Source organism: Dreissena polymorpha, chromosome 6, assembly GCF_020536995.1.
Source record: "Dreissena polymorpha isolate Duluth1 chromosome 6, UMN_Dpol_1.0, whole genome shotgun sequence".
NCBI lineage: Eukaryota > Metazoa > Mollusca > Bivalvia > Myida > Dreissenidae > Dreissena > Dreissena polymorpha.
The window spans coordinates 27,904,359-27,915,429 of record NC_068360.1 but is presented as its reverse complement, the minus strand read 5'-3'; the positions used below and the strand labels follow the sequence as shown (position 1 = coordinate 27,915,429).

The following is an 11,071-nucleotide window of genomic DNA, read 5'->3' as shown; positions in this document are numbered from 1 at the left end:
TTCAGCTCACTAGGTCAAAGGTCAAGGTCACAGTGACTTGAAAAAGTAAAATGGTTTCTGGACGATAACTCAAGAACACTTACGCCTAGGATCATTTCACTTCATAGGTACATTGATAATGACTGGCAGATGACGCCTATTAATTTTCAGATCACTAGGTCAAAGGTCAAGGTCACAGTGACTCAGTAAAATGGTTTCTTGATGATAACTTAAGAATAATTAGGCCTAGGATCATGAAACTTCATAGGTACATTGATCATGACTGGCAAATGACCCCTGTCAATTTTCAGGTCACAGTGACAAAATATGTATTCACACAATGGCTGCCACTACAAATGACAGCCCATATGGGGGGCATGCATTTTTTCCAAACAGCCCTTTTTTATATTATATTCACATACTGTGAACAGCATGAGATGGATAAATAATTTAAAACGGGTTGAAAGGCTGAAACGGCAATTCATCACCTTTATTAAAGATTTACATGTCTTTACTTTCTAGATAGAAATGATCTTTTGCCCGTGGTATTTTGTTGGCACCTTGTTCCTGTTCATGGAGTTTGGACCATTTCTATCCACCAATGATTAGAGCATACCCTGGTGTATCTGTAACATCAATATATGCACAAGGGTTTAAATAAATACCGAAAAAAAAATCTATTAACAGCCAGCACACCTTAAATTCGCCATAGTGATAAATGAAAAATGCTAGTTTGTGTGTAACATGGCCACAAATTTAATATGTTACAGTGGGGCAGGGTGTTGGTGTTGTATCTACTGTAAGTGAACCAAGCAATATAAATAGTTCAATGTTGTATTAATAAGAACACGTTTTCAATATAAATGGCATTTAATTTTATTATAATACAATTTTGGGCATTCATGGAATAGAAGAAATGATTGTTGGTATTTACATTGGTTTGTTCTGGTAACATAAATATTCAATGACAGTCTGCTCAAATTAATCATTCAAGTTTGTGATTAGCAAATCATGGTGTAAAATGTCAACACAGTAGTCCATATTAAATCAAATTCATTTTTTTACCAATTAATACTTAATAAAATGTTTATAATAATACTGCTTGCCATCTACATGGTGTAATACTCCTACAAATACGATATTTATGTACATCAACATATAAGATATCGATACACTAATGATACCTACCCGTTTGGCATCGCATCTTGCCTGCTTATAGCTCTAAACCATGCGGTTTTCGTGGCATGATTTCTAGGCATTTTGTGCAGCGTTACATGCTTGCCATATATGCCAAATTGTCCCACATCAGGCCTTTACCTTGCCAGTTTGGAAAAAATCATATAATTTATAGTTATATGCTTGTAAAGTTATTATACAATACAATTCATATATAATAAGCATTAGACACTTCTTATTTAAAAAAAAAAAAAGAAAAAAAAAAAAACAACAATGGAAATTGGCATTTTTTTTGTTCAATATTGGTTTGGAATCGGGTACCTTTTAGGACAATTTTTACATAGCAGAAACCCCCTGATATAATATAAAGTAATTGTCCAATAATGTATATGTGCCATTTTATTGCTACAGTAGCCAAAATAATACATGTTTTCAGAATTATTGATTTATAAACATGAGTAATGAAGTACTTTGACTGTCACTACATGGCATGTCTATAAATAGAAACTGAGTTCCTGGGAAAGAGACACTTTCTGACCCTGTTTGCTTATGTGTGGTTTTAAGATTACTGTACAGTGCAATATGTTTTATAAATAAACAAATAACAAATTATGTAAAATAGATACTCTTTAAATAGGTATAGTTGGATTTTAAGAAGTTTTCAAACGTATGTATGCAATTAATTGAGAAATTTCAAAACATTGTATAAATAAGTACTCTTAAAAATTTAAGTGGTTGGATTGTAAAAAGTGTTCAAAGGTAGGTAATAATTTTAATAATTAATTTTAGCATTATGCGGTTGTTATTGGTTTTGTGAGAAAATAGATAAAAACGCATCAATATTTCTTCAGTCACATTTCAACATGTCAAACTTCTACACAATAACACTGATACTGAAGTTTATTGTCACACTTAACTATTTTTTTATTGGAATCTATGCATATATTTTAGATGTGTAAAGGCTTATTTATAACAACATATGCGTAATACAATATCACTGCAGTATGTTTAATAAGATTATTTAACATTAACAGTAATTCAATATCTTGATGTTACTCTGTTTTGCAGTATGGAAGTGTGCTGTGAGTCCCACAGGAGACAGGCTGTACATCACCAACTGGCACAAGCTTCTCACCCTGGCCAGGGATGGCACACTCCTGGCTACATACACAGACCCAGCACTAGTGCGCCCACGTGGTCTACATGTGACCCCTGCAGGCCAGGTGCTGGTCTGTGGATACCTGTCCCACACTGTACTACAGGTGGGCTGGGAGGGAGAGAGTAAGCTGGCTAATCTTGCTACTTGGGAAGATGGAGTGGTGTGGCCATGGTCAGTCTGCTACAGCAGCACCACATCATCCATCATTGTGGGACTGTATGGGGACAACATCCTGGTGTTCAGAGTGGAATAGTGTGTACATGTATGTATTAGTTGTTGTAATTAGTGATTAGTATTTCAATGACAATGTGTTATTTATCATACGAACATAGTAGTGTGTGATGTTACAATACAACATTTAGTGTGTAGTTAAAGATACAAATAATTTATGTACACATATTGTTATATGCTTATACACTGTAAGGGTTTTTGGTTGAACATCACATCTAAAACATATTATGTTATGTATTCATAATATGTGTGTCATTATTGTCCTAAAATTTAGTTAATGTAAACTATGCATGAAAAAACAAAGCATTTCGACTGAAAATTTAATATTTGTACATAGATGGAAATGTACATAGCAACTGAGGCTATTTTTAGACTGTTATTTCTATAAGCACCATGCCATGTAAGAAATGTATATTGATGAATAGTTTTTTAGCTCATCTATTTTTTGAAAAAAAATTATGAGCTATTGTCATCACCTTGGCGTCGGCGTCGGCGTCGGCGTTGGCGTTGGCGTCGGCGTCCGGTTAAGTTTTGCGTTTAGGTCCACTTTTCTCAGAAAGTATCAATGCTATTCATTCAAACTTGGTACACTTACTCACTATCATGAGGGGACTGGGCAGGCAAAGTAAGATAACTCTGGCGTGCATTTTGACAGAATTATGTGCCCTTTTTATACTTAAAAAATTGAAAATTTTGGTTAAGTTTTGCGTTTAGTTCCACTTTTCTCAGTAAGTATCAATGCTATTGCATTCAAACTTGGTACACTTACTTACTATCATGAGGGGACTGGGCAGGCAAAGTAAGATAACTCTGGCATGCATTTTGACAGAATTATGTGCCCTTTTTATACTTAGAAAATTGACAATTTTGGTTAAGTTTTGTGTTTAGGTCCATTTTATTCCTTAAGCATCAAAGCTATTGCTTTCATACTTGCAACACTTACTAACTATCATTAGGGGACTGTGCAGGCAAAGTAATGTAACTCTGACTGGCATTTTGACAGAATTATGTGCCCTTTTTATACTTAGAAAATTGAAAATTGATTAAGTTTTGTGTTTAGGTCCACTTTATTCCTACAGTATCAAAGCTATTGCTTTCATACTTGCAAGATTTATGAACTATCATAAGGGGACGGTGCAGGCAAAGTTATGTAACTCTGACTGGCATTTGGACGGAATTATGGGCCCTTTATACTTAGAAAATTGAAAATTTGGTTAAGATTTATGTTTTGGTCCACTTTACCCCTAAAGTATCATATATATTGCTTTCATACTTGGAACACTCACAAACTATCATAAGGGTACAGTAAAAGGACAAGTTGCATAACTCTGGTTGTCATTGTTACGGAATTATGGCCCTTTTTTGACTTAGTAACTTTTAATATATGGTTAAATTTTGTGTTTCGATCCACTCGAAGTATCAAGGCTATTGCTTTCAAACTTCAAATACTTACATGCTATCATGAGGTTACTGTACCTGGCAACTTGAATTTTACTTTGACCTTTGAATGACCTTGACTCTCAAGGTCAAATTATTAAATTTTGCTAAAATTGCCATAACTTCTTTATTTATGATTAGATTTGATTGATACTTTGATGAAACTACTCTTACCTGACATACCACAATAGACTTCACCCAAACCATCCCCTGTGCCCTCCCCCCCCCCTCCCCCCTCCCCCCCCCCTAATTTTTTTTTTTTTTTTTTTTTTTTTAAGATCATCTCACAAATAAATGACCACCACACCCTCACACTATACCCCCACCCCACCCCCCCCCACCACACCCCCCCCCAATTTTTTTTTTGATTCTTTTTTTTTTTTTTTTTTTTTTAAGATCATCTCACAAATTATCACCACACCCTCACACTATACCCCCCCCCCCCGATTTTTTTTTTTTTTTTTTTTTCGCTTTTTTGGAAGATAATGTAATAAATGTCCACAACCCCACACTATACACCCCTCTTCACTCCACTCCTCCCTCCTTTGTGATTGAAAATGAGAGTCCCTTCACCTTTAAAAAGAAAATAGATGAGCGGTCTGCACCCTCAAGGCGGTGCTCTTGTTTAAAATATGAATTAGTTTAAGTAATCTTTGGATGAATATATTTTGATGTTTTGTGTAATGTTTACAGAATATTAACACAGGATGTGAGATTTATTAATTTAAATTGTTTTATGCTGTTTAACATGTGTTATTGATTGTTATAACATGTATATAAACGTGTGTGAATCCTAAGCATACATACAAGCAATACATCAATCTATCCTGCTGCTCCAGTGGCTGCTGAGTCAGGACAAGGTTGCTGAGGATGTGGTGGACAAGGATGACCTGAATACACAGAAGGTAACATAGACCCTTTGTCAGACCTTTTCCTTGCCATTTTTGGGGAAAATGCAAATAGTGTGGAATTTGGATTTTTTGCACACGAAAAATCCATTGATTTGGAAAAAATATTTCATATAACTCTTTCTTATACTTCAAATTATAATAATAAAATGATATAATGATAGTACTATATTGTTTACATCTAATTTAAATATAATTGAGATATAGTAATCATGAGGAACTTATCATAAAAAAAAACACGCTTGTGTATGGTTCTATTTAACAGACCCATAAATATGCCAGAAAAAGGCCTGCTTGTGTATTTCCTATGTATTAAGAATGCAAAAAAGATGAGGTGGAAAAGAACAGTATGAATTTACATAACATACAATTTTCTCTATAATTGTTTTTTTTATATTTTAAAATCATTTATATTCGTGGATTTCTCAGTTTCATACATGCCATAATTTTTCAGACCAATTCCGGGACATTGAGTTAAATTGTCCGGGACTTTTGCCGATTTTCCGGGACATGTATAGAATGTAGCGATATTTATAGACATATGCATTTTTGGTACGTTTTTTTTTGTATCGCATCGTTAATTGCAAATGTTTGAAAGCCTATCCGAAATACACTTGATCTATTAACGTCAAATTAAACATTACTACCTCAGTTACTAGATACAAGCTACGTGTTTTCAGTGTAAGCGTTCTAAACATAGATGGTGACGTCACTGCGGTATTGTTATTAAGACCGGTGTGTAACGCGTAGTTGTTGATACACCTTTATTCATTTATAACATTTATATAAAAAAAAATACAACAATACAGTATGGTTAGATCCTCAACTCAAATCAATTCACAATACATACAACCAATCACAATAAAACAAATACAACTTCTTTGTCGGTTAAACGTACGAACATAAACTGCTTTTAATTTTTTACTCAGCGATGTTGGACTTCAGATGTGTGAACAACTATCCTTTGCCCTTACGCAGCGGGAAATAATGACGTAGTAGATTAAAGTCAATTAACAACCACATTAAACAATGCCGCCTTATCGGTTTGACCGCGAATGTGAGACAATCGATATGATAACAGGTCCCCTGTTAATTGATCAATTTTGACACGTAGCGTTGTCTTCCTATTCGGGCAGGCATTGTCATGGAGACGCTGCAGAAATACACTGATTCAGGGTGCAGTTAAGCCTATGATAAGGTACATGAATTTATGGATTTTGTAAATTCCGGGACATTTGACAGATTTCCGGGACAGCGGGACAAATTCTTCATTTCCGGGACTGTCCCGGACAATCCGAGACGTATGGCATGTATGCTCAGTTTGGAAAAATAAATGAGGAATTTGTGTCAGTTAAATGCCCATGTGTTTGTGTTAAATTTGTGGATCGGTCAACCCTTAAAATCAACAAAGCATAATGTCCCACAAATATTACTGATTTGACAGTGTACCTGTGTATTAAGAATACCAAAAATGAAGTGGATAAGAATTGCATGATATCATAGAAGGTAAAATGGCGTCTATTCTTGTGTATATCACTGTTAATAGCACTAATTTACTTCTTAGTACTTGTTTTACTTGAGTATCAATAACTCAAACCCATCTTCAGCCTAAAGCTTTTCAAACCTCTGACAGTAACACAAAACCTGAAGAGTTTCCGTCATCCCCATGCAGGCCTTTGGATGTTTCGCGCAAAAAATCTCAATCTTGAAAAAGCATTTTTTCCCAAAATGGTCTGGGAAAGGCCTGCCATGTTGCCTTGAGGTTTTACACAGTTGTGCGATGGTTAATATGATTTGAATCTATTACTTCGAATGCCTTGGTTTTATAGAGCCTGTTTGCCAGGCGGTGTTAAATTTTGGTGTATATACAGTATTGTTTTTTGTCAAATTTGGGGTCCAAACTCCACCCCATTCGCAATCCTAAAACTATATTTTTTCCTCAAACGACTGTCTAAAATTTTCAATTGAATGTAAAAGTGAAAATATGGTCATTTTTCACTGTTGAATTGAGCTGAAAAGAATTAACAGTTCAAAAGAGTAAGTTAAAATTGTGGTAACTGACCAATTATCTGCAACTTATCTTGCTACTAGATGTTTATAAAAAATATATATTATATTCGATATTTTACATGACTGTCCCAGTCATCTAAGGTGAGCGGAACTGTATTTTTATAAGGATCGGAGTTAGTGTTCGTGAGTCATATAAATAGATATATCGTTGCAGGAAAACGAATCATTTCTGTCGTCAGTTGTCAAACAAAAATACGGTTGTTAATAAAATGCATTATTTTTATCTTTCTGGGATATTGTTTTAGTATTTTGATGCTGCATTAACAAATCTAAGTGTATATGAAGTGAAACACCAAAAATAAACAACGGTTGCGATAGACACCTATAAACATAGCATATACTGTTAGATGTGTATAATGCCACTCAAAGAAAAAGAAATTTATCACAATATCAAGTTTGTCTCCCTATCCAGCTCTCTAACTTGAGCCTTAGTTAATATAATATTGAACACCCTTATTCTCAAGTGTATAGTATTTCTAAGCAAAAAACCAGCAACACCAATGTCCCAATTTTTGGGGAAAAAAATCAATTTTTCCCAATTGGAAGGGCCCCGCCCTTTTTCCTAAAACAGTAAAAAAGAGCTTTACAGTCAGTTTTTTGTATGCATGCAACTGCAACAATGTAAGGTCAAATGATTTCCTACCTAGAAAATTAAGGTCATAAACTAAATAAGAGATTTATCTCTTGTCACTAATTGCTACCAAGTTTCACTCTGCAACAATTTTTAATCCAATTTTTACCAAAATTTGCTTTTGAGTTAGAGTGAACAATCACTGTTTTAACAACAACTCAAGTGTTTTTTACATTTCGTTAGCCTTTGAGCCTTATCACTGTCCCTTGTACTCGTCAGGTGCTTGACCAAATACAAGAGGCCGTCCCATCAATCAGTCATCAAAGTCAGTTGAGATGGACCAGAACAAGGCAGAAACTCAGCAACATTTTACGCACTGTAAGAAACCCAGCAGTATTCTACTCACCTTCAGTCTTCTTCCAGTCTGTTATTGAGTTGTTTCAAAAAACATATGTGCCTTGCTTTGAAAAACAGGATGGAATGTATTTGTATCAAGTGTTTTCCCACATAAGCCTGTGCAAAAGAAGTCTCTTCTAAAATAAAATTCAGTCTAGGCGGAAAGTGTTGTCCCTGATTAGCCTGTGTTGCTGTACAGGCTTATCTAGGACGACACTAAATGCAACATTTATACAGACCTGTTATATAAGAATGAGGTTCAAAGTAAGTCCGCCTGCAGTCTGTAACATAGTTTTACAAGGTGAGCATCGATCTGGGAAAAATGGGGCTTAATGCATTTAAAGTGCCATCCTCATGAGCCTAACACAGACTAATCAGGGACGATACTTTCCACTTTTGAGGAATGTATGTTTTAAAGGAAATTTATTATGCCCCCCTTCGAAGAAGAGGGGGTATATTGCTTTGCTCATGTCGGTCTGTCGGTAGGTCGGTCTGTCCGTCCACCAGGTGGTTGTCAGACGATAACTCAAGAACGCTTGGACCTAGGATCATGAAACTTCATAGGTACATTGATCATGACTTCAGATGACCCCTATTGATTTTGAGGTCACTAGGTCAAAGGTCAAGGTCACGGTGACCAGAAATAGTAAAATGATTTTCGGATGATAACTCAAGAACGCATATGCCTTGGATCATGCAACTTCATAGGTAGATTGATCATGACTCGCAGATTACCCCTATTGATTTTGAGGTCACAAGGTCAAAGGTCAAGGTCACGGTGACCTGAAATAGTAAAATGATTTTCGGATGATAACTCAAGAACGCTTTTGCCTAGGATCATGACACTTCATAGGTACATTGATCGTGACTTGCAGATGACCCCTATTGATTTTCAGGTCACTAGGTCAAAGGTCAAGGTCACAGTTACAAAAGTCGTATTCACACAATGGCTGCCAGTACAATGGACAGCCCATATGGGGGGCATGCATGTTTTACAAACAGCCCTTGTTTATCCAGAATCAGACATCCACAAATGTACATGTCCATGAAAAAGTAATTTTAAAAAAAATTATGCCAACGAATATAAATGATTTTACAGTGTCTGGGGTGCAGAATTCCATTGAATTGGCGATTAAAGCCTTTCTCTTAGCAGATATTTGATTGCCATTGGGCGACCCAATTTGTTGTATCAGTCAGCGCCTTTTTTGAAATAGTTTCTTGTCTGGAATGGACATGATTCAGAGCTATGTTTCATTCTACGGAATGGCAGTTTTTCACAAAAGTACATTTAAAATGCATTTCCGTATATGCCAGTTTACGTTAAACATTTAATCAAAAACGCATGTAAAATAATATTTTGATGGGTTTGTGAAAGTAAGTTCCGTGCTATTAAAAAGATCCATTATAATTTCCATTTGAAAGATTTCACCCTGCAAATTTGTTTAATGTCCGGTATTATCACACTAATTAGTCCTAATGGACGCGGTACAGGTACTTTCCCTTATTGGGAAAAAATCGATGGTTTATTTCGTACATACTAATTCAAAAGACTGACTGGGACAAAATGTTTCAGATTGGTTTTCTCAACTTTACAGCAACTGCTCAGCACAGAAGACTACTGTCTGGTGAAAGGATCGGCTGTATCAAAGTCCTGTGATATGGGGGGACTTGGTCGTTCCATGTGTGGGGATTGCATCATGAAGGACATTTTAGATGACACTCACAAGGTAGAGAACTCTAGATCTGCACCAGCAGTGAGTTGTTGCCCTTTTGTTGTTGTGTATTTAATTTAGCTAACAAGGGAGAGAACTGTATACCTAAACCATGCTCAGGGAGTTGTGACCATTTAGTTGCTGTTTATTTAATTTTGCTGACACTAACAATGAAGAGAACTGCAGATCTTTGCCAGCAGTGAGCTGTTGCCCTTTAGTTGTTTTTTAATTAATTTAGCTTACACTTACAAAGGAGAGAATTTAAAATCTGCTCCTGTAGTGAGTTGTTGCCATTTAGTTGCTGTTAAATTTATTGCGCAATTTATTGCGCATACAATATCAAGGGAGAGAACTTAAGATCAGCAGTAAGTTAATTGTTGCACTGTATTTGCTGTCCAATTATGTATACACCTTTTGTTTTATGTTGATTTACTTTTGAATTTGTGTCTATTTTAAATTTTTAAGCAGATTTTAACAGTCAAAGATCTGTAAAGGTGTGTTAAAAAAGTTGTGTGTGTTGTTGAAACTTCAGGAAGACATTAATGTTAAATTGTTGCCTGCCATTTACTGAATCATATGTTGACAGTAAAACATCTGTGAAGACATTTCAAAAGTAAAGTGATTGATAGAATGAGTACCATTAAAAATTATTAAATTGTTAACAAATTGATTTTTTTATTTATTGTTATGTAGGAAAGAAATGGCTTAAAAGGTACATGAGCTGCACTTTTGGAAAATGGGTATTAATTCATGTGCTGAAATTGTTATCCCAGATTAGCACGTGCAGTACGCACAAACTAATCAGTGACAACACTTTCTTCTTTATTTTGTTATTGAAAGGAAGTCTCTTTTTTATAAAAATTCAGTAAAGTCAGTGTCCTACCTGATAAGCTTATGTGGACTTGACATGCTTATCTGAGATGACAATTATGAATATTAATGAGTTGCATATTGGTTTATGAAATTACATCTCTGCAAGTTGAGAAAAAAAAAATCGTTATTATGAATTTACATGTTAATATAACATTGACCAAAACTTCTGATTTAATACGAAATGGTCTGATTGAATTAAATTTCATGTTTTTTTTTACAAGGAAACAATGAAATGCCTGATTAAAAATTAATGAGAATGAAATGTTTCTGTTGAAAACCTTCACATCCAATCAAGAGGCTTAGTTTCTTATAGATTGTTGTATAAACACTTTCGTAACTGTTTCACATCACCCATGGTGTTGTTTTTTTCAGGTGAGCAGGAGCATTGTTATTGAGTTGACATGGCAACGGCACCAGTCGGACCCCCAGGAGCCTCAGTCCAGGACAACCCTTCCCCTCCACTGATCCCTAGCTCCTCCCCTTTGACCTCCTGCTTCAAAGCTTCATTGAACAATAACGGTCTGCTGGAATATCTGAGCATGTTGAGTTTTTACAAGCT

At 35.3% G+C, this 11,071-nt stretch overlaps 1 long non-coding RNA gene across 1 annotated transcript; it reads left to right on the top strand.

Moving 5' to 3' along the window:
* The first annotated feature begins 2,234 nt into the window (after positions 1 to 2,234).
* On the top strand, positions 2,235 to 11,059 carry LOC127833852 (uncharacterized). The gene is made up of 5 exons (XR_008027647.1): positions 2,235 to 2,576; positions 4,822 to 4,887; positions 7,811 to 7,909; positions 9,523 to 9,654; positions 10,885 to 11,059. It is a non-coding gene; the product is annotated as an uncharacterized LOC127833852 (long non-coding RNA).
* The last annotated feature ends 12 nt before the right edge of the window (positions 11,060 to 11,071 follow it).